Source organism: Capricornis sumatraensis, chromosome 7 (assembly GCF_032405125.1).
Source record: "Capricornis sumatraensis isolate serow.1 chromosome 7, serow.2, whole genome shotgun sequence".
Taxonomy (NCBI): Eukaryota; Metazoa; Chordata; class Mammalia; order Artiodactyla; family Bovidae; genus Capricornis; species Capricornis sumatraensis.
The window spans coordinates 25,035,157-25,063,135 of NC_091075.1; the positions used below are offsets into that span (position 1 = coordinate 25,035,157).

Below are 27,979 nucleotides of genomic sequence, written 5' to 3' on the forward strand. Positions count from 1 at the left end.
GGTGTTGGAGAAGATTCTTGAGAGTCCCTTGGACTGCAAGGAGATCCAACCCTTCTATTCTGAAGGAGATCAACCCTGGGATTTCTTTGGAAGGAATGATGCTGAAGCTGAAACTCCAGTACTTTGGCCACCTGATGCGAAGAGTTGACTCATTGGAAAAGACTGATGCTGGGAGAGATTGGGGGCAGGAGGAGAAGGGGAGGACAGAGGATGAGATGGCTGGATGGCATCACTGATTCGATGGACGCGAGTCTGAATGAACTCCGGGAGTTGGTGATGGACAGGGAGGCCTGGCGTGCTGCGATTCATGGGGTCGCAAAGAGTCGGACATGACTGAGCAACTGAACTGAACTCAAAGAGGAGCCTGGTGAGCTACAGTCCATAGGGTTGATAAAGAGTTGGACACGACTTGGTGATTAAACAAAGGAACAACAAGAACAAACAGGTGAAAGAGAGTGTCTTTCCTTTCTGAGAGCCTATGACCTCAAGGACCCTATTCAGGTGTTTCCACTTACCTGCTCCAATTTTTTCTTAGGAGAAGTAGTTGAGAGAGGGGGTTGAGAGGTGAAATTTGGGGACTTGGGCTCAGCTGCCAGTCTTTCTCACAATGCATTTGAATCACATGTCTCCTGTTAGTGACAAGGAGGACTTATTTCACCTGAAAAATGTGAACTAAGAGCACCAGAGAAGCAGTTTGCTAAGGGAAAATTGGAGTGCTGTTGTCAAAAGGAGGAAAAAGTTATGATGGGAGGATATAAACACCTGATATCTCCTATATTGTAGGGCCTATAAACCTTACACACAGTAGATACACATATATTGAGGGTTATTAAAATATATAGGTAATTTAATTAAATACCAAGAATAGAATTCCATCTGATTGCATTGTTATTAATTGCTAATATGGTTCTCAAATGAGAATATGCTTATCCTGGTTAGGATGTTTTTCATTGCAAGATATAGAATCCTGACTAAAACTAATTTACCAATTATGGAATATTGTTAGGTCATGTAGTTGAAAATCCTTAGGTAAGGACTTCAGATTTAATGCAATCACGATTTTTCTTCCGTTCCTCTCAGAAGCATTTGTTTCTGCTTTTCTGTGTCTGGGTTAGCAATTTCCTCATGCTGACTTTCTTCTTGGTCAAATGATGGCTTCCAGCTATAATATCGACAACATACTTTCTTTTTCACATTGAGCCATCGAGGTGGGGGTGGGGAGGGGGAGGGTGAAAGAGAAACATCTTATAGCTCCTTAAGATCAAATAATTTTCTCAGAAGCTTTCAGCAAGTTTTTCTTTAATTCTCACTGTCCAGAGTTAGGTAATGCAAATGTTTCTTTGTTAATGGCTTTACTGAGTTGTAACTGATATACAGTAAAATCACACAAGGGCTTTCCTGATGGCTTAACCCATAAAGAATCTGCCTGCAGTGCAGGAGACACAGAAGATGCAGGTGCTGTCCCTGGGTCAGGAAGATCCCCTGGAGAAGGAAATGGCAACCTGCTCCAGTGTTCTTGCCTGGAAAACCCCATAGACAGAGGAGCCTGGTGGGCTACAGTCCAAAGAGTCACAAAGCATTAGACACAACTAACTACATAGGCACCTAAACCACATATATTTAAAGTATACAATTTGATAAATTTTGACATATGTATACACTATACAGTCATCACCACAATCAAGTGGTGATGATTTATCCATGATTTATCCATGTTTCAGATTTATCCATGTTGTTGTGTTTATTAGTGGTTAATTTCTCTTTATAGTTGACTAGGATTCTGTTGTATGGATATACCATAACTTATTTATTCACTCCTCTGTTGATGGATATTTGGGTTGCTTCCAGTTTGGGGCTATACAAATGAAGTTGCTATAACATTGTATATAACTACGTGTGTAGATATATACACATAGTTTTTGTTTTCATGTGTAAATATCCAGGAATGAAATGGCTAGAGCATATGTTTGGCATAGGTATAAAGTTTTAAGAAGCTGCAAACTGTTCTCCAAAAAAAGTTATATTATTTTAAATTCCCATCAGCAGCTTATGAGAATTCTAGTTCAATAATACTCTTGCAACATTTGGTATAAACTTGGTCTTTTTAGTTTTAACTATTCTAAATGTTATGTGTGGTACTATCTCATTTAAATTTACTTTGCATTACTCTAATGTCTAATTATAAAGTGTATCTTATCATATGCTTATTTTTCATTTGATGTAATGAATGTTCAAATAGTCTGTCCATTTTTACTGTGTTGCTTTCTATTATTGAATTATGAGTTTGTTTTATATCCCAGATAAAAGTCTATTATCAGATACATGTTTTATTTCTTTCTAGACTTGGAAGCTTATCTTTTCATCTGTTGAACAGCAGAAGTTTATAATTGTGTTGAAGTCTTATTTATTTATTCATTTACTATATTGTGGCTTCAGTGTTATATCAAAGAACTCTCTGATTAATTCAGACTTAGACTTTCATTTGTTTTCTTCCAGAACTTTAGTAGTGTGAAGCCTTAATTTTAGATCTGTTATTTAAGTTACACATATAGTCCTTTTAAAAAATATATATGGATACCCAATTTTTCCAGGATCATTTATTGAAAAGATTACTTCCTCCACTGAATTGCCTTTACAACTTCTGATGTTTGCTATAGGTTTTCCAGATATCCTCTAATACATCTTAAGAAAGTTCCTTTCTATTCCAACTTTGCTGAGCATATTTTATAGCATGAATAAATATTGGGTTTTATCAAATGCTTTTTCTGAATCAATGGAGATGGTGATTTTTTCTTTTTTAGTTTAGTAATATATTGAAATACATTGATTGATTTTTGAATGTTAAATGAACCTACATTCAAATTTCAGTTATTTTATATTGTTTATATATACTGAATTCAATTTGCTAAAATTTTATATAGAATATTTGCATTTATGCTTAGTAGCGATATTGGCATATAGTTTTTTTTCTTTTCTTGTAGTGTCTTCTTGTCTGGTTCTCGCTCAGGACAATGACACCAGTTTAGAATGAGTTGAAAAACATTCCCTTCTCTTTTTTTGTATATTTGTGTAGAATTGGTACTTCTTTTAATGCTTAATAAACTTTATCAGTCAAGACTTCTGGACCTAGAATTCTCATTTAGGAAGACTTTAAACCACATATCCAATTTCTTTAATTGATGGAGAATTCTTCAGGTTATTTATTGCACTTTGATACTTAGTGTCTTGCAAAGAATTTACCATTTCACCTAAGTTGTTAAATTTATAATCATAAAGTTGTTTATAATACTTCCTTATTATCTTTCTTTAAAAAATTTGACTTCCTATTCTGAGAAAACTGAAGATTCACATGGAGTTGTAAAAAAGAATATATGGAGATCTTATGTACTTATTAAACCAGCTTCTCCCAATGGTAATGTTTTGCAAAACTGTAGTACAATATTACAAAATTATAGTAATTATACAGTCAAGATATAGAACATTTCCATCATATGGATCCCTCATATTCCTCTTTAATAGCCACATCCACTTCTCTCCTTCCTCCATATCTTCTTAACCCCTGCTGCTGCTGCTAAGTCGCTTCAGTGGTGTCCAACTCTGTGCGATCCCATAGACGGCAGCCCACCAGGCTCCACCATCCCTGGGAACTACTAATTTGTTCTCCATTTCTATAATGTCCTTACATCAAGGACATTATATAAATGAAATCATACAGTATGTAACCTTTTGGAATTACTTTTTTCCACTCAGCCTAATTTCCTGGAGAACTATACAGGTGGTTGTGTGTATCCATCATTCATTTCTTTATTTTGCTGAGTAGTATTCTGTGGTGTGGATGTTCCAGCTTGTTTACTCATTGCTTCTACTTTTTGGTTGTTGCAAATAAAACTTCTATAAACATTCTTGTATAAGTATTTGTGTGAGAGTAAATTTTCATTTCTCTGGGATAAATGCCCACAAATGTAATTACTGGGTCATCTGGTAGTTGCACGTTTGACTTTTTAAGAAACTGCTGAACTGCTGTCCAGAGTGACTGTACATTTTACATTCCATCCAGTAATACCTGAGTGATCCAATTTCTTCACACCCTCACCAGCATTTGATGTTGTCACAATTTTTTGTTTTAGCCATTTTCATAGATGTGTTGCAATATTTCATTGTGGTTTCAGTTTATACAAATTTTTAAGAGCTAATGAAATTGAATGTATTTTCAAATTATACCTACTTACTATCTGTCTACCCTCTTTGGTTGAGTTCCTGTTCATGTTTTTGTCTATTTTCTAACTGGATTGTTTGTTTACTTAGAGATTTGAGAGTTCTTTATATATTCTAGTCAGTCATCTTTTGTTGCCTTTGTGTTCTGCAAATATATTTTTCCAGGCATTCTTAAGTGAGTCTTACAGAACAAAAGGGTTTAATTTTAGTGAAGTCTAATGTATTATTTTTTCCTTTCATAGACTGTGCTCTTGGTGTCAAGTCTAAGACCTCATTGCTTATTCTCGGATCCCCAAAGATTTTCACCTATGTTTAAAAAAAGTTTACAGTTTACATTTTACACCTAAGTCCATGATCCATATTGAGTTAATTTTTAACTTAAGGCAAGGTTCATTTTGTGCTTGTACATGTCAAATTGTTCCCGCACCATTTATTGAAAAGACTGACTATCCTCTGTTGAATTGCTTGCACACCTTTGTCAAAAATCAGCTGGATGTATTTCTGTGGATTTATTTCTGGGTTCTCTGTTCCATTGACTTGTGTGCTTACACTACTGCCAATAATTCATCATCTTAGTTACTTTAGCTATAAAATACCTTGAAATTGTGTAGACTGGTTCTTCCCACTTTATTCTTCTTTTTCAAAATTATTTTCACTATTCTAATTCTTTTGTCTTTCCACATATGTTTTTTTTTACTTTTATTTTGTTATTTTTAAAAGGACAATATTTTGTCCTTTTATTTTTGCTATTTCAGTTCCTTGTCTTTTCATTATATTGTAGGATAATTTTTGCTTACATTTTGATAGGAATTACTTTAAACCTGTATATTAATTTGGGGTTAATTGACATACAATTGAATTCCAATCCATGAACATGATATATCTTTTTACTTATAGCTTTTTGATTTGTTTCACCAGCATTTTGGTTTCAGGAATACATGCCCTGTATGTATTTTTTTAGATTAACAACTAAGTATTTCACTTTTTCAAGTGATTTAGAAGGTATTATATTTTTAATTTCAATGTCCATGTGTTCATTGCTAGTATTTATAAATACAGATGGCTTTTAAAAGTACGTCTTGTATCCTGCAGCTTTACTAATTCCATTTTTAGTGCTAGGAGGGTTTTGTAGATTCATTTGAATTCTCTATGTAAACAATCCTGTCACCTGCAAATGGGGACAATTTTATTTCTTCCTTTTGGCCTGCGTTTTATTTGTTTTCAAACTATTGCACCAGCTAGATCTTGAAGCACTGTGTTGAATAAAAGTGCTGAGAGTGGGATCTTTGCCTTGCTCCTGCTCTTAGGAGGAAGGCATTTAATCTTTCACCAAGTATCAAGGTAGTTGTAGGTTTCCTATTGACACTCTTGATCACTAACTGATTAACACTCACTGATGAACACTAACTGATCACTCTCTTGATTGACACTGTGAGGAACTTCTCTGTATTCCTATTTTTTTCAGAGAGTTTTTAAAAAGCCATTAATGGGTGTTGGATTTTTCCAAGTGCTTTTTTTTTTTATTTTATTTTTTTTATTAATTAATTTTTTTAATTTAATTTTAAAATCTTTAATTCTTACATGTGTTCCCAAACATGAAACCCCCTCCCACCTCCCTCCCCATAACATCTCTCTGGGTCATCCCCATGCACCAGCCCCAAGCATGCTGTATCCTGCGTCAGACATAGACTGGCGATTCAATTCTTACATGATAGTATACATGATAGAATGCCATTCTCCCAAATCATCCCACCCTCTCCCTCTCCCTCTGAGTCCAAAAGTCGGTTATACACCGCTGTGTCTTTTTTCCTGTCTTGCATACAGGGTCGTCATTGCTATCTTTCTAAATTCCATATATATGTGTTAGTATACTGTATTGGTGTTTTTCTTTCTGGCTTACTTCACTCTGTATAATCGGCTCCAGTTTCATCCATCTCATCAGAACTGATTCAAATGAATTCTTTTTAACGGCTGAGTAATACTCCATTGTGTACATGTACCAAAGTGCTTTTTAAAATTTTATGTATTTATTTTCCTTTTGGCAGGGCTGGGTTTTCGTTGCTACACAGGCTTCTCTCCGGTTGCTGTGAGCAGACTCTCCTCTCTTGGCAAGGCTCTGCCTTCTCATTGTGGCGGCTTCCCCTGTTGCAGAGCACGGGTTCAAGGCACTGGCGCGCGGTTTTAAGTACTTGCAGCATATGAGCTCAGTAGTGGCTCGAAGGCCCTAGAGTTATACAGCATGTGGCATCTTCCTGGATCAGGGATCAAACCCGTGTCTCCTGCACCGGCTGGCGGGTTCTTTACCACTGAGCCACCAGGAAAGCCCCTCCCAATGCGTTTGCTGCACCAGTTGATATTCATGTGATTTTTCTTCTTTAGTTTTATATTGTGGATTACATTGATTGATTTTTAAATATTGAAGAAGACTTGGATCCCAGGGATAAATCCCATTTTGTGATGGTATATAACTCTCTTTAGATATTGCTGAATCTTTTCGGTAAAATTTTCTTCTCTACATTCATGAAAAAGAGTTTTCCCTTTTTGTACTGTTTTTGTCTGTTTTTTTTTGGACCAGGGTAATACTAGATTCTTAAAATAGATTACAAAGTATTCCTCTTTTATTTTCCGGGGGGTGGGGGGGGGGATGTGTAACATTGATGTTATTTCTTCTTTCAACTTTTGGTAGAAGTCTCCAGAGAAATTCTTTGGGATTGGAGATTTCTCTTTTGAAAGTTTTTCATTAATAATTATACAGATATTCAAACTATCTGTTTTCATGGTAGGTGAATTGAGGTAATTTGCATTTTTCAAGGAGTTGATCTATTTCATCAAGTTGTCAAATATATGTATGTAGAGTTGTGTCCTTATCCCCTTTTGATGTCTTCAGAGTCTGTAATGATATCCCAGTTTTATTTTTGATACTTTTATTTGACTCCTTTGGATTACAGTTTGCCGTGGGTAAAATAAGAGGTTTTAACTAGTCAAGATTCCTTAATCTCTGAAGATCTGCTACACTGTAAGCAACTGTAACTCAGAACAACATATGTTTGTACTCATTTTAAGTGGAATATTTATTTCCAATCCCCCCGCCCCTGCCTTACAAAGCACTAATGGAATATTTGAAGATGGAATTCAAAGTTTTACAACAATACTTTAGAGGTTCTTTAGAGTTAAGATTTTAAAAACTAATAATAAAGAAGTAGCAAGGAGTTTAAAAGCTGCTTTTAAAAAAATCAGCTGTTTTAAAGAATAATCTATTTTATGGTTTTGCTGAGATGACTCAGTAACTTATTCCCAATAACTCTAAATCTGGGCTTTAATTGAATGTACGTGAATAGTAAGCTGTACTCTCTCAAACAATTAGCATCTTTTTATCAACAAGCTTAAATCCTGCTGAAGGAAGGAAGCGAATACAGGAAATAACTCATTTAATGACGTGATATGTTAAAAAAGTACTATCTCAACCATCAGAACCAGCATCACAGACTTAAGTCAAACATTTCTCTATGCAGCCATTACTGCCAGATCAAAAATTTTGTGTTGACTTACCTTAATTGGTTGTACCATCAATTGATTTCTCATTTTTCCCCCATATATATCTTACTAGTGAGCTTTGTTTGCAATTTGTGTGGGCCATTTGTAAAATTTTATACTATTTATGCTAGAATTTACATTCAGGAAAAAGCCCAGTTTTTGTAGAGGTGGCTGTGTTCGTATAACCATAGGACCCTCTGCTAGATGAGGCATTGTGAATTAAAGAAAGACGATGGAGCTTGGAGTCAAAGCCATCTGACTATGAAGCTTTGTGTTACAAGATGTTAACAGTGAGCTTTGGGCAATACTCACTGAACTTCAATTTCTTTATGAAAAGTGAGATTAGTGGTAATTATGGTGTCATGAGAACTAGATATCTAAAGTGCCTGCCATTGCGCCTGCCTGATAATAAAACTCAATAAGCAGTAGGTATTAACATTGCTCTTCAACAAACAACAATAATGAGAAGAAGAAACACAGTAAATTAATTTTTCAGGAAAGCCTTAAATATTGAACTAGAGTTTTAAATTTAAATGACATCTGACTAGCAGGTCCTGTTTCAGCAATTCTCTCAGTTCCTCACAGAAACATTTAAAAAGAGATAGAAAAAAGGATGAAAACTCATAAAAATGAAAACTAAAACTGACAGCTTTTTAAAGGTTATTCAAAGAGACAATCATTTAGTCATGCTCAGAATTCATGGTCAAGTGGATGATTTTGTTTTGTCTCTTTTTTATTCTTTTTCTTTCTCGAGATGGAATAAACCTACTGTCTTGAAAGTACCATCTGCTCCACTCTCAAAAGAAAAAAAAAAAAAAAAGGTTCTGTATCAATGGATAAAAGTTGGAAAAGACTGTTCCTCTCTAACCCAGGTGCTGTTTTTGAGGCATTCAGAGCATTGTTCCCACTGTGATCCCAACCTCCTTCCTGTCCCATTGGTACCTGTCTTTATACATCCAGTCTGAAACTGCAACCTTTACATGTCCATTTGGAAACAATGAGACAGGATATGTGGAGTTCTGGTGATTGTTACAGGCAGAGGAGCAGCGAGAATAATACTGGTTTATTGTACACAGAGAAATGTAGTCCTGAAAGGAAATGAGTGTAGTTAGGGTAGATATTGGGAGAGCAGTGAGCTGTGGATTGTGTGTGTTCTCTGGGATTAGAGGGTCAATGAAATTGGTACTCTGAAGGACCTGACTTAGACCCGTAAAATAAGAAAATAAAAACAGTACATTTGCATATCAAGCAGCTTCCCAGAAACACCCCAAGAAGGGAATTTGATTAACCCCAAAGGAGAAACTGAGGTAGGATTATCAATGAGTAGGACTCTGACAATTGGCATTTATAATGACTAGTGGAAATTACATTTCCTCTTTCAATGGAATTAGAGAGGGAAAAGAAAAAAAATTATGTGTGTTTTAAAAAAAAGGATTTATTTATCTATGTTATTTTTGGTGGCACTGGGTCTTTGTTGCTGGCCTACGGGCTTTTTCTAGTTGCATTGAGCAAGGGCTACTCTTCCTTGAGGAGCACAGGCTCACAAGCGGTGGTGCAAAGGGCTCAGCTGCTCTGCAGCATGTGGTATCTTCCCAGCCCAGGGATAAAACCTATATCCCCTGCAATGGCAGGCAGATTAACCACTAGACCACTACCAAGGCCCCTAATATGTGCTTTTAGGAAAATAAAGACAAGAAGAAGCCATTTGTTTTTCTCTTGAAGATACAGAAGGGTTGAATATTTTCAAAATGATTTACTACCAGAACCAGGAAAAAGTTTGGAAAATTTTTTGATAGAGTCATTAAAATGCCAAGAAAGTTAGTTTCTATGAAATAGCAACATAAAACTGAAAAAGAGAATGCAAATTAGCCTAAAGAGATAGGGGGACCAAATGTGTTACAGAAACATTCTGGGGGTGGGTGGAAGCCAATAACATATGTTGTATTCCCCATGATATACAGATACATTGTATATCATGATGTATCTGTATATCATGGGGAACTGGTTCATGCGACTATGAAGGCTGAGAAGTCCCAAGACTTGCAGTCAGAGCTGGAGACCTAGGAAAGCCAATGGCATGGTTCCTGCCTGAGTGTGAAGGCCTGAGAAGCAGGAACGCTGATGGTGTAAGTCATAGTCCCTGTCTGAGTCCTAAAGCAGGAGAAGACTGATGTCCCAGTTTGAAGACAGTCAGGTAGAGAGCGAAGTTTCCCTTAACCGTTTTGCTTTGCCCAGGTTTTTAGTGCATTGGTTGAGGCTTCTCTGCATTGGTGACAATACCCTGCTTTACTCAGTCTGCTGATTCAGATATTAATTTTATCTAAAGCACCCTCACAGACCCGCCTAGAAGAATTTAACCAAATATGTGGGCACCCTGTTATCCAGTCAAGTTGACACATAAACTAAACCATCACACTAAGTTTAAATAATTGTTATATGTTTGGCCATTAAAAAGTGAATGCAAATGTAAGAAGCTTTTCTTAAAGAAAATTAATGTAAAAATTATATAAAAATAATATAAAAATAAATCACAATAACGTGAGACTAAGTGTCCAGATAATACAAATAAAAACTTCAGTTAGAAGAATGTGAACTTGGAGAAGGTTAAGAAATAGTTAATTTTTTAAAAACGTAAGTGAAAAGAAGTAAAGAATAGAAAAGGACTTTTAGATAGCGAATATCAGTAGAACTTACAACATGATTGCTGCTGCTGCTGCTGCTGCAGCTGCTAAGTTGCTTCAGTTGTGTCCGACTCTGTGTGACCCCAGAGACTGCAGCCCACCAGGCTCTGAAACCTTCCAAATCTGTAGAAGATAAAATCAACCCAAACAGCAAATGACAGAAAAGAGAGGAAGTGGTACAAAAGCCTAAAAAATACATACAACCCAAGATAGTTTGAAATGATATATGAAATATATTAATTCTGATAATGAACTTAAATGAGTTATGCTCCCCAATTAAAATAAAGTTTTGCCAAATAAGGACATTAAAACAGTATCTCTGTGCTTTTCCCAAGGAGTATTTCTAACGCAAAAACATAAATTTTAGTAAGAGGATAAACGAAGATTCATAAGGCGAACTGAAAAAAGGCAATGTAATTAATTTCAGATGATGTAGCCATCAATGGTCAAAATATTAAAAGGTTAAAAAGAAGGTCATTTTTTATCATGAGCACTACACTGCACAACCAGGTTATAAAAATCTTAATCCTCTGTGGGCTAAAATAGGATTAACATTGATGTCAAAAGTTATTAGGAGAAAAAGGAATATACAGAACTGCTATAGTTGCAGGGAAATTGAATGCTATCTCAGGCTTTGTGAGATAGCACGGTCACTTACTGTGTCTGCCCCACATCATTTCTTTTGGGAACTGCCCACACTGGTCAGATTGTTTTGGTGGTGTTGGTCAAGAGGCCATATCTTGGCTATCACAGGACTGGGCACATTTAGCAAATGCCTGATGCCCCACTCAGGTTCTTTTGGCTTGCTCTGCCTTTTTTTGTTAAACCAGTTCTGTGAGCCCTTCCCCAGCTTTTATGAGCTTAGTGGCTAAAGCTTTGCCCTTCAGAGAAGGGCTTCTGGGCACTGGAGCTGCCTCGTCCACATGGAGAGCTGAAAGTGCCTGAACACTCCACGGCCTCTCTAGACTTTGACTCCTTCATTGGAGGAGGAAAAACTTTGAGGTGTAATTTATCTTGGGCTTGCTTATCAAGCTTTGGGTATTGTTGGGTTCTTCCTCTTCCCATATGGCTTTCCCCGCTGTTACTGTTCTCTCTGAAGCATGTCCTTAATAAATTACTCTCAAAGCAATTACTGACTCAGATTTGCCTCTGTGAAATCCCAGTTGAGATGATGTGTGACCTAAACTGATTGATCAGAGTGGTTTATCTGTGTGACTTAAAGACTGGGCCTAAGTGGGCAACTTACCTAAACTGAATCAGAGTTCTTTATCTTGTCTTGAAGGTGCTGGGAGAAAAAAAGAGTCTCTGTTCCTGTGATTACAGCATGCAGGGACCAATAAGCTTCCCAGGAGCTATCTCGTTGCCACGTGGATAGAGCTGGCCTGACAAATGAAAACAGGCAAGCAAAGCCAAGGGATGAAGAAATACAGTACCAATTCCATCACTGCAACCCCTAGACCCAGCCTTTGCTAAAGAAGTTTATATTTTAGAAATCCCAGTTATATTAGCCCACCAGTTCTCTTAATGCATTATGCTAGTTTGAATTGGGTTTCTGTTTTTTGTATTGAAAAGATTCTTAACAACATAGTTCAGGCATTTAAAGAATAAGAAAATTTGAATAATAAAATTAATAATAGATTAATAGTGCATAATCTTGGAAATGAGATGGATTGTACACATTTAAAAATAGATAATTTACTAGTTATACAACAACCTCACTTCAGTCCTTGAAACATTACTTTTAAAGAAAGCATCCTCTAAAATGTAGCTCTCCTAGAAATTAACTTTAAAAGATTAAGGATATACAAAGTCCCACATGGAAATTAGAAATCTTTCACCAGTGATAAAGGGATAAAAAAGAATCTAAAGTGAACAAAAAATGAAAATGTTAGTACTAAGGGGATATGATTTTAGAGGCAGTTCCTCCATCTGACCCATACTTTCTGTCATTTTCTTTCTTTGGTTAATCTTTCAAAGGTCTAGACCACTTTGCATTACTTGACTCAGTGTAAAAAGAAGCAATTTATTTCTTACGGTTCTGTAACTTATCTTTGAAAAGCTTAGAGTGTTTAGAGAAATGTTAAGATATAGAGAAGATATCTGGGCACTGACAGTATTTCTCCAACTCCATAGAGGACAGAAAAATATTTCTAAAGTTGGAAAGAGAGGGAGGACAAGTGCAGGAGCCGTCATCGCTGGAGCTCTGTACAGGGCCCTTGGATACTGCCTTATAAGCAGAGTTCTGGGAACTGGCAACAGCCGAGAGAAGGAAAGACTGATCAATGAGTCCAGGATGACAGGGATCATAGAAAGTGAGCAGAGCACCCTTGCCGTAGAATGGGGTGACATCTCAGTGGCATTTTGTTTGGACTGATGATGATCAAGCCCTGAGGACCAGGTTGGATGATAGATGTCTCAGCTGGTTACTCCTGTGCATGGCTGACACTGAAGAGCAGATACCCTGCCTCTTACCTTGGTGCTACAATAAACAACCTGGCTCCTGGTGGAATGGGAATAAATATGAAGTTGATTTGCATAAAAATAAAGCAGGTTGGATTTCTGATACCTTTGAGTTTGTGGCTAAAATTTAAACTCACTTTCTATCCCACTTGTGGGACGTGCTGAAAGGAGCTTGGGAAAGCAGAACTTCTCTTTTTTAGCTCCAGTCCCCAACCCCAAATTCAGTCTTTGTTCATGAAACTGGGGCTCACGGAGCTAGTTTAACATTTATCTCTATTTTTAGAAATACATCCAATTTTGATTTCCAGGGTTCTTTGTGCTTTTGCATTCAATTTATTAGCTATAGGACAATATATATAAATATAATCTTGCTCCTTTTACCATTCTCTCTCCTCCTTTTCCCCCAGGTTCAGAACTTTGCATTTTTGGATGTAAAATCTTATGATGTGACTGACTTACAAACCTGTTTATTGTCTTACCATAAAATTCTATGTTGGGTTGAAGCTGTTATTACTCCAAGTCTTTTTTTTTTTTTTTTTGGTAACCCAGCAAAATAGTTACTAGGGAATGCTAAGGTGAAAGTCCTGTATCTTTAAAGAGAAAAAGCTAACTAATAATGTGAAAATGCTAATTGCCCTTTTACAGACATTATACCTTAAAACATACAAATACATTTTATCTGAAATATGTGTAGTTTTGTATCTCACTTTGGGGTCCGCTCTCTCACTGTGGTCTAGCCTGTGCAGGAAGGTGTCAGACAACTCTGCGTTGATGGGTGTGAGGAATGGGCACATGTTCTGCTACTATATTTTGAAGAGAGGTGGAGTTAGCTTGAGTATGAAGCAGAAGTACACCCCCATCCCCTTCAGGAATGTTTGGTTTGGGTTCAGAGGGTGAGTTTGCTATCTAGTGGAACCCATCTCCCTTCACTATCTTTAGGGAAAAATTGCACCCCTTGTTTGGGGGAAATAAGATCATCTGTGTTTACAGAACTCCTTGGAGTTTATAAACAAAATCAACTATATTCATGGGTATGTTAATGGAAAGTTGGGAAGAAGCATATTAGGCAAATTGAAATTGCCTCTTAAAGTCCAGAAAAATTCTCTCTTCAACTTCCTTCTGGTGACCCACAAAACACACAAGTACTTTTTTTCCCTCTAATTTATTTTTTCCTTCTAGTTTTATTGAGATATAATTGATATACAGCACTGGATAAGTTTAAGGTGTACAGCATAATGGTTTGTCTTACATACATCATGAAATGATTACCATGATACATTCAGTGAACATGTATCCGCTTTTATGGATACAAAATAAAAGGAAAAATTTTTCTTGTGATGAGAACTCTTCGGATTTATTCTCCTAACAACATTCATATGTAACATACAGCAGTGTTAATCATATTTATCATGTTATGCATTACATCCCTAGCAGCCTAGTCGCTATGTCGTGTCTGACTCTTTGCGACCCCATGGACTGTAGCTCACCAGACTCCTCTGTCCATGGGATTTCCCAGGCAAGAATATTGTAGTTGTTGCCATTTCCTTCTCCAGGGGATCTTCCTGACCCAGGGATCCAACCTGTGTCTCCTGCATTCCAGGCAGATTGTCTACTGTCTGAGCCACCAAGGAAGCCCAAGAGTACTGGGTTGGGTAACAATTACCTTCTCTAGGGGAACTTCCCAACCCAGGAATCAAACCAGGGTCTCCAGCATTGCAGGCAGATTTTTTATTAGCTGAGTTACCAGGGAAGCCCTTTCCTGAGGATCCAGATCCAAAAACATATTGTGAAGAGTGATGTCAAAGGGCATACTGCTAATGTTTTCTTATAGGTTTTCTTATATGGTTTCAAGGCTTTCATTTAAGTTTTTAATCCATTTTAGTTTATTTTTGTATATAGTGTATATAATCTAGTTTGATTTTCTTGTGTGTGGCTGTCCAGTTTCCCTAATACTGTTAACTGAATAGGCTGTCTTTTCCCCACGGTACATCCTTGCCTCCTTTGTCATAGATCAGTTGTCCATATAAGTGTGGGTTCTTTTCTGGGCTCTGTATTCTGTTCCTTTGATCCATGTGTCTGGTTTTGCGTCAGTATCATACTGATGTAGTATAGTTTGAAATCAGGGAGCATGGTACCTCCAACTTTGTTCTTCTTTCTCAAGATTGTTCTGGCTATCTGTGGTCTTTTGTGCTTTCATACTAATTTTAGAATTATTTGTTCTGATTATGTGAAAAATGCCATTCCTATCTTTAATACTGAATATCTAATAACTAGAATCAGTACTTAATTTCTAATAAGTGACATAGGAGGGTTCTACTTGCACTTCTGTTGCCACAAACATGTATTATTCTATTTCCATATTTTTCTCCTTGCTTTTCCAAATACTTGTACCACTTTAAGCATTTTATTCTCTTTTCAAACTACATAGGTACATTGATGTTAGTATTATCTCTTTGTAAGCTTGTTATTGTTAAATGTATGCCAGGTTGAGCCAGATAGGATCTCATGAAACAGCCATTTCATGTAATGAAACACATGGCTACTTGGAATTCATAGTTTACATGGTTAGCAACAAAGGCTTTTTGTCCTAAAAGAAGGAAGGCTTCAAAACTAATTACTTTAATTTCATATATATACATACATATATATAGTCATGACTACTCCAAAATTACATTCTTCAAATTTAAAAATATAAATATTCTTGATTACACTTTTTAAAATGTCTCATCTGCCATGTAAAAATGTTGGATTGCATTATCTCTACATTTCCCCTCTAGCTCAAAAGTTCCCTTTTGAAACCTTAGTGTCAGTAGAATTTAGTGGATTTTTATAAAGCCATTTGGGTCACAAACTTGCACATTTTTGTTCTGGGAAGTAATATATAGTAATTAACCTGTCTATTCTTCAGAATTCTGAGTCATTACAAACCATGAATGATTCACTTGTTTGTTCATTTTTAGTTCACTCTAGATGAAGGATTCATAGGTTGCAAAAAAGGGAGACATTAACCCAGAATAAATTTTAGTCTTTAAAGTTTTGATGTCTATTTTATTAGAATAAAAATATTACACATAGATGGTAAGGTAGATGATAAGGGGAAGAATAGTAGGGCCCTAATCTACATGTCCTCAAGTCTTAATTGTGTATCTCAACAAGATAAACACAGGTCTCTTTTTTAAGCTGAGAAAGAATTTCTCTTTTCTAAGTTACTCTGTTCAGAAATTAAAGCAAGGATACATATGGTGAATATCTTTCTGTATAGAAGCATAAGAGGCCAATTAATGATAAGAGAAACCTTTAAAATTGAACATTGATCTGGGGCTGTGGCAACTAGTATAATTACATTTATGATTATTATAAATGTGATTGTTCTGTAGAGTTATTGTTGGCTTGAAACCATGCTCAGCAAGAAGCACTTCATTACTGACTGTCTTCCAGGTTTGTCTGCTACTGTTTCCCAGACGTTCATGGTCATTATATTTGTAATGATTTTCCTATGGGAATAGCATGAGAAGCAAAAATAGAGCTCCTAAAGGCTGGTGAAGGAATGGTGTTCTGGAGTAAATCTCCTGTGGTAGTGAGACTAAATTAGGAAAAGGAAATTAATATTTAGGTTTTTCACTTTGTGCTTGGCACAAAGGGAAACCTCTACAAATATAATGTGTGAAACAAATTGTTCATGGAGACAGTTCTGGAACTACGCTTTAGTCATATGTCTTTCAATTGAAATCTATTCTCTACCTGGGTCCCTCTTCCTTTCCTTTGAAAATTGCAACAACTTCTGTTTATTCCCACTAGCCAAGATTTTTGCTAAAAGAACACCCTATGAAAGATAAGAATCTTTCCACATATCATTTATATGTGGAATCTAAAAAAAAAGACACGAATGAACTTACAAAACAAATAGGCTCACAGACATAGAAAACAAACTTTTGGCTACCAACGGGACAGTGGAGGGTAGGGATAAATTGGGAATCTGGGATTAACATATACACACTGCTGCTGCTGCTGCCAAGTTGCTTCAGTAGTGTCTGACTCTGTGCAACCCCATAGACGGCAGCCCACCAGGCAACCCCGTCCCTGGGATTCTCCAGGCAAGAACACTGGAGTGGGTTGCCATTTCCTTCTCCAATGTATGAAAATGAAAAGTGAAAGGGAAGTCGCTCAGTCGTGTCCGACTCTTTGCGACCCCATGGACTGCAGCCCATCAGGCTCCTTCATCCATGAGATTTTCCAGGCAAGAGTACTGGAGTGGGGTGCCATTGCCTTCTCCGAACATATACACACTGCTGCTGCTGCTCCTGCTAAGTAGCTTCACTCGTGTCCAACTCTGTGCGACCCCACAGATGGCAGCCCATCGGGCTCCACCGTCCCTGGGATTCTCCAGCCAAGAACACTGGAGTGGGTTGCCATTTCCTTCTTCACATATACACACTACTATATATAAACTGGCTTTCTCTGGTGGCTCAGATGGTAAAGAATCCACCTGCCATACAGGAGACCCAGGTTCAGTCCCTGGGTGGGGAAAATCCCCTGGAGAAGGAAATGGCAACGACTACAGTATTCTTGCCTGGGAAATTGCATGGGCAGAGGAGCCTGGCAGGCTACAGTCCATGAGGTTGCAAAGAGTCGGACACAACTAAGTGATTTATCACACACACACATGTATGAACTAGATATATAAGGACCAACTCTATAGCGCTGCTGCTGCTGCTGCTAAGTCGCTTTAGTCGTGTCCGACTCTGTGCGACCCCATAGACGGCAGCCCACCAGGCTCCCCCATCCCTGGGATTCTCCAGGCTAGAACACTGGAGTGGGTTGCCATTTCCTTTTCCAATGCATGAAAGTGAAAAGTGAAAGGGAAGTCACTCAGTCATGTTCGACTCTTCGCGACTCCACGGACTGCAGCCCACCAGGCTCCTCTGTCCATGGGATTTTCCAGGCAAGAGTACTGGAGTGGGGTGCCGTTGCCTTCTCCACTATAGCACAGGGAACTATATTGACTATCTTGTAATAACCTATAAGGGAAAATAATCTGACATATATATACTTATAAATTAATCAGTTTGCTATACACCTGCAACATTGTAAATCAACTATACTTCAGTTAAAAAAAAAAAAAGGAGAGCTTCCTTGGTGGCTCAGCAGTAAAGAATCCACCTGCCAATGCAGGGGACATGCGATTGATCCCTGGTCGGGGAAGATGCCACAGGCCACAGAGCAACAAAACCCATGGGCCGGCCACAACTATCGAGCCTGCGTGCCTAGAGCCAGTGAACCGCAACTACTGAGCCCGTGGGCTGCAGCCACTAAAGCCCTGGCGCCTAGAGCCTTGTTGCTCCTCAACAAGAGAGGCCGCTGAAACGAGAAGCACACGCACCGCAACAAAGAGTAGTCCTCACTCCCCGCAACTCGAGAAAGCTTGCGGGAAGCAATGAAGACCCAGAGCAGCTGAGAATAAATGAGTCAACTAATTAAAAAAAAAAATCTATGACACCACGTTTGTTTCACTTTTGAGTACAAAATTACGTTATCGTATTGTCCTCAAGCCTGTTTAGTCTAAACAGACTGCTGTCACTTTATCCTTATTACCACCCTGCCCCTCTAAATCTAATGCAGCAGCACAGGTTCCCTTTGGGAAACCGCTTTAATTCGAACAATCCAACCAGCTGTGACGAATGCTGCCACCTGCTGGCAGCTTTTGAAGAGGTGAAACCTGGTGAGCAAAGACTTGCCCTTGGTTCCCATGCTATTTGCCTCTACACTCCTCAGACATGGCCCCTTTACCCGCCCATTCTCTTCTTGCTTAGAGTCATCCAGTTTTGGCTGCTTGTGATAGAACAGAAGGAGTTTGAGTAGGTCATCGTTCTAACATGTTCAACCTGATGGAATTTGAAAACCTACTTGGTGGTTCTATTTTGCCATTTAACGTGCAGCAGCCATAGTACCTGATGCTTATGAAAGAACAGCGAAGCCTTTGATGAGTACAAGCCTTCCTATTGTTTATACTGTACAGAGAAATTTGAGGCAGAAGCTAGGACTTTAATCTGGAGCACTTGCACATATTAATCCAAACTAAGGTAAAAAATTTTCTTGCCACATAACTATACTTATTTCCTTTAATTTTAATGGATATGATCTATCAAACTTGCCATAATGTAGTTGCTAGTAAACTGTGCCATGCATACAAACACCTTGCAATTTATATTACTAGTTCATACAAAACAGAGCAATCCTAGTTCATGGCATTAAACTGCCAGTTATTTTCAACATCTGACATCTAAACAATCTGGCAGGATTCCTAAAAATATTATGTCAACAAAAAGTTAACACAAGGACCAGGACAGATTCATTTTGACTTGTGAATTATGAAAGGTCATTTATTTATTGATTGATGAAAAGTCTTTTAATCCACATTCCTTTTGTTCTTTCTGGGGAACAGTCAAAAGTAGATTTATCAAAGACCCTTAAAAATTTAAGAACATATTTATTTATTTAAAAAATGAACCTATTACACAGTAACATAAATAACATTTATGTAAAATAAGTATATTTTCCAAGCAAAGCAACATTTGGTGAGAAAAGTGGCATTATTTTACAATTTTGCTATCTCTTTAATGTCTGACTTAATAAGGATGACTGGATGCTTATATCTGCTTTTGTATTCAGTCTCCTGAAATACATTTAAAGGCACTTGATTTAGTTACTGTTGAATTCCCAGGACCTGCCCTAAGGGCTGGGGCTTCCCAGGTGGCTCCGTGTTAAAGAATCTGCCTTCAATGGGTGAGATGTGTGTTTGATCCTTGGGTCGGGAAAATTCCCTGCAGTAGGAAATGGCAACCCACTCCAGTATTCTTGCCTGAAAAATCCTATGGACAGAGGAGCCTGGTGGGCTATAGTCCCTGGGGTTGCAAAAGAGTTGGACACGATTTAGTGACTGAACAACAACAACCGTAAGACCTGGGATGTAGAAAACTCAATAATGGTGACTGAATAAATGGTTACTTCCTAACTTTTTATCTGTACAGGTACCTGAACTCCTAGCTTCCCAGGCGGCACAGTGATAAAGAATCCACTTGCCAATTCAGGAGACGCAAGAGATGAGGGTTCGATTCCAGCGTTGGGAAGACCCCCTGGAGTAAATGGCATCTCACTCCAGTATTCTTGCCTGGATAATCCCATGGACAGAAGGCCCAGCAGGGCTATAGTCCATGGGGTCGCAAAGAGTCATGCACAACTGAGCACACACACACTGAACTTTTCAGATTAATTTATAAGATTCTGTTTAAACTTAACAGAGGATATGGCCTTTACAATAAGCAGATTCTGTACACGTTGCGGGTCGAAGTGTGCTTGGGTGATCAGGATGGATGGCAACACCTGAGGAGTTTGAGAGAGGCGCTGAATCTCAGACTCCACCTCAGACCTTGCATTTTAACAAAATTTGCATTTTAACAAGATTCCCTAGGTGCTTCAGATGTATGTATATTAGAGTCCAGGCAGCAATGCTTTTAAAGCGCTTTACTCCCCATTATTGTTTCCACGTAGCTATAGAATCCCTTTTCTTCCATACGTCTCTGTTTACCTAAATAAAATCATTCTATGACAGGACTTTACACTGCTTTCTAGTTGAGTTTTATGCAAAATAAGTTTTCACATCTTAATTTCCCTCTTTCTTGTCTAAGAGTTGCTCAAGTTTAGAAACTGTGTGAAGTCCTTCTCCTGAATTGTGAATCAGGGGGGCTTTCTATAAGGGAAACTCCCTTTTAGGGCCATCTGATTGAAAACTTTACATTAATGAACTCATGGTTGTCTATTAAAATAGAGCAACTTAAACAGCTTTCTTCTTTTAAAATAATGTTTGTTCAGCGTGCTGCAGACTAGCACAAATTTAAGGGAAGACTTCACGCAACAAAATATTTGTAACAACTCCTGAAAGAGAAAACAATGATCACAAGTCAGGTCTTCAATTTTTTTTTTTCCTGAAGTTACATGTACAAATTTTAGAGGTGGTTGGACTTTTTACTTGTTAATTTAATTGTTATTTGCTTTTCACTTCATTAACTCAACAGCTTAGTTTTTATTAGAAGACAACTTTGGCTGTTTTTAGTTTGCCTAGAGTTGTTAAGATTTTTAGCATAAGGAAGCAGTCACAATAGTTATTATTTTACTTTTCAATTTAATGAGATGCTTATCTTAAACATGTAGTTTCAAAGTTAGCTTTAGCATACAAAGCAGCTTGGGTCAGTGCCAGGTGCAGATATGCTTGGGTGAGGCAATCCTTTGCCTGAGCAAAGACGTTCGCCATACGAATGTCTGGGGTCTGTGATCAGAGAAAGAATCCATTTGGCAACATTAAATTGCCAACTCATGCATAGGTCTTGTCCTGGTACGAGTCACTTTTTGGAGAAATTATCTGTTTGTCAGCAGTTTTAAACAGGATCCTGGAAAGAGCCTGGGACTTTGGAGGCAGACAGATCCAAGTCTTGTGACATCACAAGTCTCCTCAGACCTGTGATCACTTTTTAAATGCAAAGGTTTGAGCTCTGTTTTAATGAAAATAACATGCTCTTTGTTATCCTAGATTGAGAGCTCTGTGAGGACAGCGACTAGTCTTTAAGACTTCCCTGGCCTAGAGGATGGCCAGCACAATAGTAGGTTTCCAATAAATGCTAGTTTTCATTTTATCATGTATTGTTTCATTTTCTCATGGAACATGATTAGCGAGGACAGTGACTTGTTGATTTTTTTTGCTAGTCGGCATGCAGCCTCCTATGATACCTTGCATGTGGTAAGTGCTCAATGCAGCCGAGGACAGGAATGAAATAGTGTCTAGGTGCTTGCTAACAGTTCAGGCATTACCTATTCCTACTTAATCCTTAAAATATTCTGTGATTAACAGTAACTAGCATATATTGGCCTAGGTGATGTTCTAGGATGAAAGCTGTTTACATATATCTGATGTTTGTGATAACCATTTGATGCTTGAAAGTAGGTATGACTGTTATCATTTTCATTTCCATATGAGAAAACTAAGACACAGGAGGGTGGAGTACGTTGCCCAAGGTCATGCTCACAGGGAACCGGTCTAGGTTTTGAACCAGGTGGTTTGGCTCTAATATATGTGCTCTTAATCACCATAATAAAGTTGCTCCTCAATTGTCCCATTTCATGAGAAAGGAAGTTGAGATTATAATACAGCTCTGGGCTGCCATCTCTGGGGTCGCACAGAGTCGGGCATGACTGAAGTGACTTAGCAGCAGCAGCACCTTGAACAGGACTTCCCAGGTGGTGAAGTGGTAAAGAATCCACCTGCCAAGGTAGGAGACACAAAAGACATGGTTCAATCCCTGGGTCACGAAGATCTCCTGGAGAAGGAAATGGAAACCCACTCCAGTATTCTTGCCTGGAAAATTCCATGGACAGAGGAGCCTGGCGGGCTACAGTCCATGCGGTCACAGAGTCTGACGTGACTGAGTGACTAAGCGCACATGTAAGATCCTAGTTAAATGGGCAGATTGACAAAATCACTGTGGATGGTGACTGCAGCCATGAAATTAAAAGAAGTTTGCTCCTTCGAAGAAAAGTTATGACAAACCTAGACAGTGTTTTAAAAAGCAGAGACATCACTTTGCCAACAAACGCTTGTCTAGTCAAAGCTATGATTTTTCTTGTAGGCATGTATAGATGCAAGAGTTGAACCATAAAGAAGGTTGAGCACTGAAGAACTGATGCTTTCAAACTGTGGTGCTGGAGAAGACTCTTGAGAGTTCCTTGGATAGCAAGGAGATCAAACCAGTCAATCTAAAGGAAATCAACCTTGAATATTCATTGGAAGGACTGATGCTAAAGCTGAAGCTCCAATACTTTGGCCACCTGATGTGAAGAACCGATGCTTGGACCCTGGGAAAGACTGAGGACATGAAGAGAAGAGAATAACAGGATGAGATGGTTGGATGGCATCATCGACTCAATGGACATGAGGTTGAACAAACTCCGGGAGATAGTGAAGGACAGGGAAGCCTGGTGTGCTGCAGGTCACAGAGTCAGATATGACTGAGTGACTGAACAACCACCACCCTTGGACAACATGAGTTAGAACTGTGTGGGTCCGCTTATACAGATTTTTTTTTTCCCCATAGTAGATACACAGGACTATACAACCTGAGGGTGGCGAATCTGCTTATGCAGAACCACAGAGACAACTGAATGGAGGATGGGGAGGGCAGGGTGGCTATAAATTTTTCATCAATTTCTGAGTGCCTGGGGGGTTGGCACCCCAATCCACTGCACAGTTCGAGGGTCAACTGTACCTAGTTCCCCCAATTACACTTCTACAAATGATCAAAGCAAGAAGTTGGATGTGAGCTGCCTACCTAGAGGCTAGAGTTCTTTCTGCTGCACCACAATTCTACATGTTTCATTATGACCTTGGAGACAGGGATTTCCAAGAAGAGCTAAAATGCATCCCCATTGCCAAGAAGGTCAAGAAGATTCATCATCAAAGACACAGAAAAAACAAAATAAAGCTCCCCTGCATTTCAACAAATCCCTTTAATGTATAAGTCTATAATACTTTTTGTGGCTCTAGTCAATGCATCTTAAGAAAAACATATAAAGATATTGAGGAATGCCCAAGAATTACATGAAAAAGGGATGGCAGGGCTGCTATGTTAGAGCATCATAGCAAATGAGAGTGCTTCAGTCTAGGAACAGCTGACTGGATTTTCCTGACATCTAAGAATTACAAAATGTATGGCTGAATTTGTAAACAAATCCTAAGATAAATTTGAAGCTTAAAGAATTAAAGCGTTTGCTGCTGCTGCTGCTGCTAAGTCACTTCAGTCGTGTCTGACTCTGTGTGACCCCATAGACGGCAGCCCACCAGGCTCTGCCATCCCTGGAATTCTCCAGGCAAGAACACTGGAGTGGGTTGCCATTTCCTTCTCCAATGCACGAAGGTGAAAAGTGAAAGTGGAGTCACTCAGTTGTGTCTGACTCTTCACGACCCCATGGACTGCAGCCCACGAGGCTCCTCCATCCATAGGATTTTCTGGGCAAGAGGACTGGATTGGGGTGCCATTGCCTTCTCCAATTAAAGCGTTTAGAGTTTCTCAAACAAAAAATTTTAGACATTGGATTCTAAACTAGTGGAAGTACCTGAACCAATTGGGATGAATTCATGAATTTGTTTTTAAAGGTCTAAATAAAGTCAATGAACATATATATTAGTATCACTGAGGAAAATTATCTGTTGAGTTGGACATCCAAGAGCTTGATGTCTGGAATCAGGCCTGGCTTGAATCTCAATTTTGCCTCTTGTTATGTGACTATGGGCAATATTTTGAATCACTTGGTTCCTCAGTTTCCATAATTGTACAGTGGGATACTAATGACCCTAATTTCATAGGTTTAGAGGTCATTAACTGATTTAATTTTGAACTGAATTCATTGAAAAGGACTTAAAACAGCACAGTATATTGACAGGGTTCAATAAATGTAACCTACTGTCATTAGCTTTTTCGATGAGTCACATGTCCTTTGTCCCAGTCAGTAGTTCTCAGCTGTGAGGAGATAATGCGGAGGTATTTCAGTAAAAGCACAGGGTACCTTGTTCTTCCATCCTGCAGAACTTCCCAGTGGAACCCTCTAATGGAATGCTGGTTTTGTCTGTGTAGGTAGAATGCATGGTCATTAGTGCACCCAACTGTATTTTCTAACAGAGAAGATTCAAAGACGTTATATCCTATAAAGATACTAAGAACTCTTACTAAACCTGCATCCTCTATGTTGCTTCAAGGTGATTTACATGTAAGGCATATGGAAGAGAGCTCAATGAAGAACATGACTGAGTAAATACTTAGTGAATGGTTTAATTAAGTGGGCAGAAAACCCCCTTGAACAATGGACTGTGGCTGAGAAGTTACCTTGTTCCTGATTGACTCAGAGAGAAAAAAGTCATGCAAATATTGATACTAAGAGGCTATTCTTTGTGTGTAGAAGTGATCTAGGTTTTAATGGAATGCTGCTGCTGCTGCTACTAAGTCACTTCAGTCGTGTCCGACTCTGTGCGACCCCATAGAGGGCAGCCCACCAGGCTCCCCCTTCCCTGGAATTCTCCAGGCAAGAATTTAATGGAATAAGTGGTTGGAAAGTAGAAACGATCTCATCTGAAATAAATTCCAGTGTGTACTTCAGAAAAAAAGAAAACATGATTGCTGTCATAGAGATGTCATAGAGATGCCAACCACAACTCCAAAAGGCAGGTTTAACAAGGAAAAACATTAAATTTTAGTAATAAAATACAAAATGAGATGATTGTCCATAGATTTTTTTTTTCCAGGATGATTGAAGAATTTTAGATATTTACATATATTAAGAATTGATCCAAAGAAAATGCTGTTAAAAATTTTGAGAAATGAGCAGGTAGTTGTAAGTGTAATTCTTTCAAAGAGCCATTGATAATGTGTAACAAGAATCATAAAAATTCATGTATTTTGACTGAAGTCCATTATTGGGAATTTGTTTTAATAAAAAAATTCTCTCTCCCCTGTCTCCTAAATACTCTCTTTTTTGATCAAGCTTCAGTCAGGCTCCCCTGAACCCTGTTCTCAACCAAGATTTGACCCTGGCCTTCCATGGCCAAGGACATGGCAGGTCAACTTCCTGTCCAGCCTTGTTTGGCAAGAATTGCCTCATCCTTGATATCTAATCATCTGTGATGTCTGATCAGATTCTGTACCCCCTAACTTTGATGTATAATCCCTTGAACTGCCTTTAGGGAAAAATCTGTTAGATGAGTTTAGCAAGAATGCCCCTACCCTTGAAGTCTCCTCTTAGCAATTTTTCCATCCATCAACCCCTCACCCTGCTTATCAGCCATAAATCCCCACTTGTCCTTACTGTATTCAGAATTGAGCACAAGGTCTTCACTATTGCAAGTGTCTTGATAAATTTGTCCTTACTGCTCTAACAAGTGTCAGATAATTTTTCTTTAACTCTGTCTATCCGTATTTGCTAGAGTAGAGAACTGAAAAAAGCCTAAATATTTACTAGTGGGTGGTGACTAAATTTTAAAACATAATCTTTGAAGTAGCAGGCTGGCATTAATAAGTAAGTAGTGGCCAACATTAACAAGATATTGTTATCTGTGTCGTACTAGGAGGTTTATCTGCCAGATCTCCCAAAGGAACTGAGTCAGCAAGAGCCTAAAGCTTCAGTGCTCTCCATCCTAGGCTCCATCTTCTTGTGAGCTGTGGCTCCCTCTGTTCCTCAGACCTCACTGCAGAAACCACAGCTGCAGCACGGCTGCTCACCTTCTTATTGTGGAACAGACCCCTCTCTCCTTTCCTCCTCAGAAGGGAGCAATACTGGAGGAAACAGTTTTATCCTTTGTTTTATCCCTGTGGCATGTTATTCCTTACAGGAGGAGGACTGGTTTATCTTACTGGTGACATCGACCAATGACACATACGCTGAGGTCGCAGCTTCAGAATGTGGGCGGCATTGTCGCCCGTCTCTCTTGTTGCTTGTTAATTTGTGGACCTGTGTTGCCACCTGCCCTGCGTCTCCTGGTAATAACCAGGCCAGGCCAAGGGTTGTCTCTGTAGGCCAGTTTAGCTCTAAGCCTGCTAATGAGTGAGAATATCAAGTTGAGCTGCTCTGTGGACCAGGGGTCTTCATTTTAGGAGAGCACTCAGATGAAAATTGTGTTTCCCAACACAAGTTATCATCATTCTTTGTTTGGGGATTACTTGCTTTTGCCTGACCTCTGATGCTTGGTTTGTATTTCTTCACCTCTAATTGGATCCTTAAGAATATTTCTCAAATGTTAGAAAACATAAGGAAGGAAGCAGTAGTGTGATGGTAAACTGGCTCTGTGGGACAATAAAGGCCAGATTATAAAACTGCTGACTTTTATAATGAAATGTGCTCACCATGGCATATTTCCAGGTCTCAACAGGCTGCTGGACAAAATTAACTATCAGCTCTTGCAAGTGTGCTCCAGCACACCACAGGAAGGAAGGAAACCACCAAGCTTCATTAGGTACAGTTTGCCACATCGAGGGAACAACTTTCTCTCAATCCATTTTCAAACTCCTGGGGAAGATTCTTAGTGGCCCAACCTGGCTGTTAGGTTTCTGCCCTTAGGTTTGCCTGTGACCAAAGGACAATGACTATGAAGTAGAAGGAATCATAGTAGTTGGAAGTCTACTGTAAAGGGTCAGAGGCAGTTAGGGTCAATGTGTGCTGGGCTAATAGCCTGAGTCTCTTCAAACCAGAGCCTAAGATGAAGGGTTATGTACATGAAGTTTACTCAGAAATATGACCCCAGGAAGCAGGAGTACAGGACCAATAGGGAAGGAGAGAAAGACAAAATACAGATACCTTATTAAATTCACAAATCTTACTCTTTCATTAATACTGGGTAATAAAAAGCCACTTTACCTAAAGAATTCATAGTAAAACATGAACTGGGAATCACCAGGAGCCATCACTAGAGCTTGAGAACAAATGCAGGGTGGAAGAATGCAGGGTGGAAGAGGGTTAAGCGGAGAAGGCAATGGCACCCCATTCCAGTACTCTTGCCTGGGAAATCCCATGGATGGAGGAGCCTGGTAGGCTGCAGTCCATGGGGTTGCGAAGAGTCGGACACGACTGAGTGACTCCACTTTCACTTTTCACTTTCATACATTGGAGAAGGAAATGGCAACCCACTCCCGTGCTCTTGTCTGGAGAATCCCAGGGATGGCAGAGCCTGGTGGGCTGCCATCTATGGGGTCACACAGAGTCACCCACGACTGAAGTGACTTAGCAGCAGCAGCAGAAGAGGATTAAGAGAGGAGCACATGCCAGTCCTGGTGACATCACTTCACCTCTAATTGGAATGTGCTACGTGTCAGCTCTATGGACCACTCTGTCTCTTTCAATTTTGGTTATGTGAACCAATTAAGTTCCTTGACTTCCCTGGTGGCTCAGATGGTAAAGCATCTCTCTACGATGTGGGAGAGTCGGGCTCGATCTCTGGGTCGGGAAGATCCCCTGGAGAAGGAAATAGCAATCCACTCCAGTACTGTTGCCTGGAAAAT

At 38.8% G+C, this 27,979-nt stretch overlaps 1 pseudogene; it reads left to right on the forward strand.

The window, feature by feature from the left end:
• Positions 1-13,661: 13,661 nt before the first annotated feature.
• LOC138081784 (60S ribosome subunit biogenesis protein NIP7 homolog pseudogene) overlaps positions 13,662-27,979 on the forward strand; it is a 40,711-nt pseudogene continuing 26,393 nt past the window's right edge.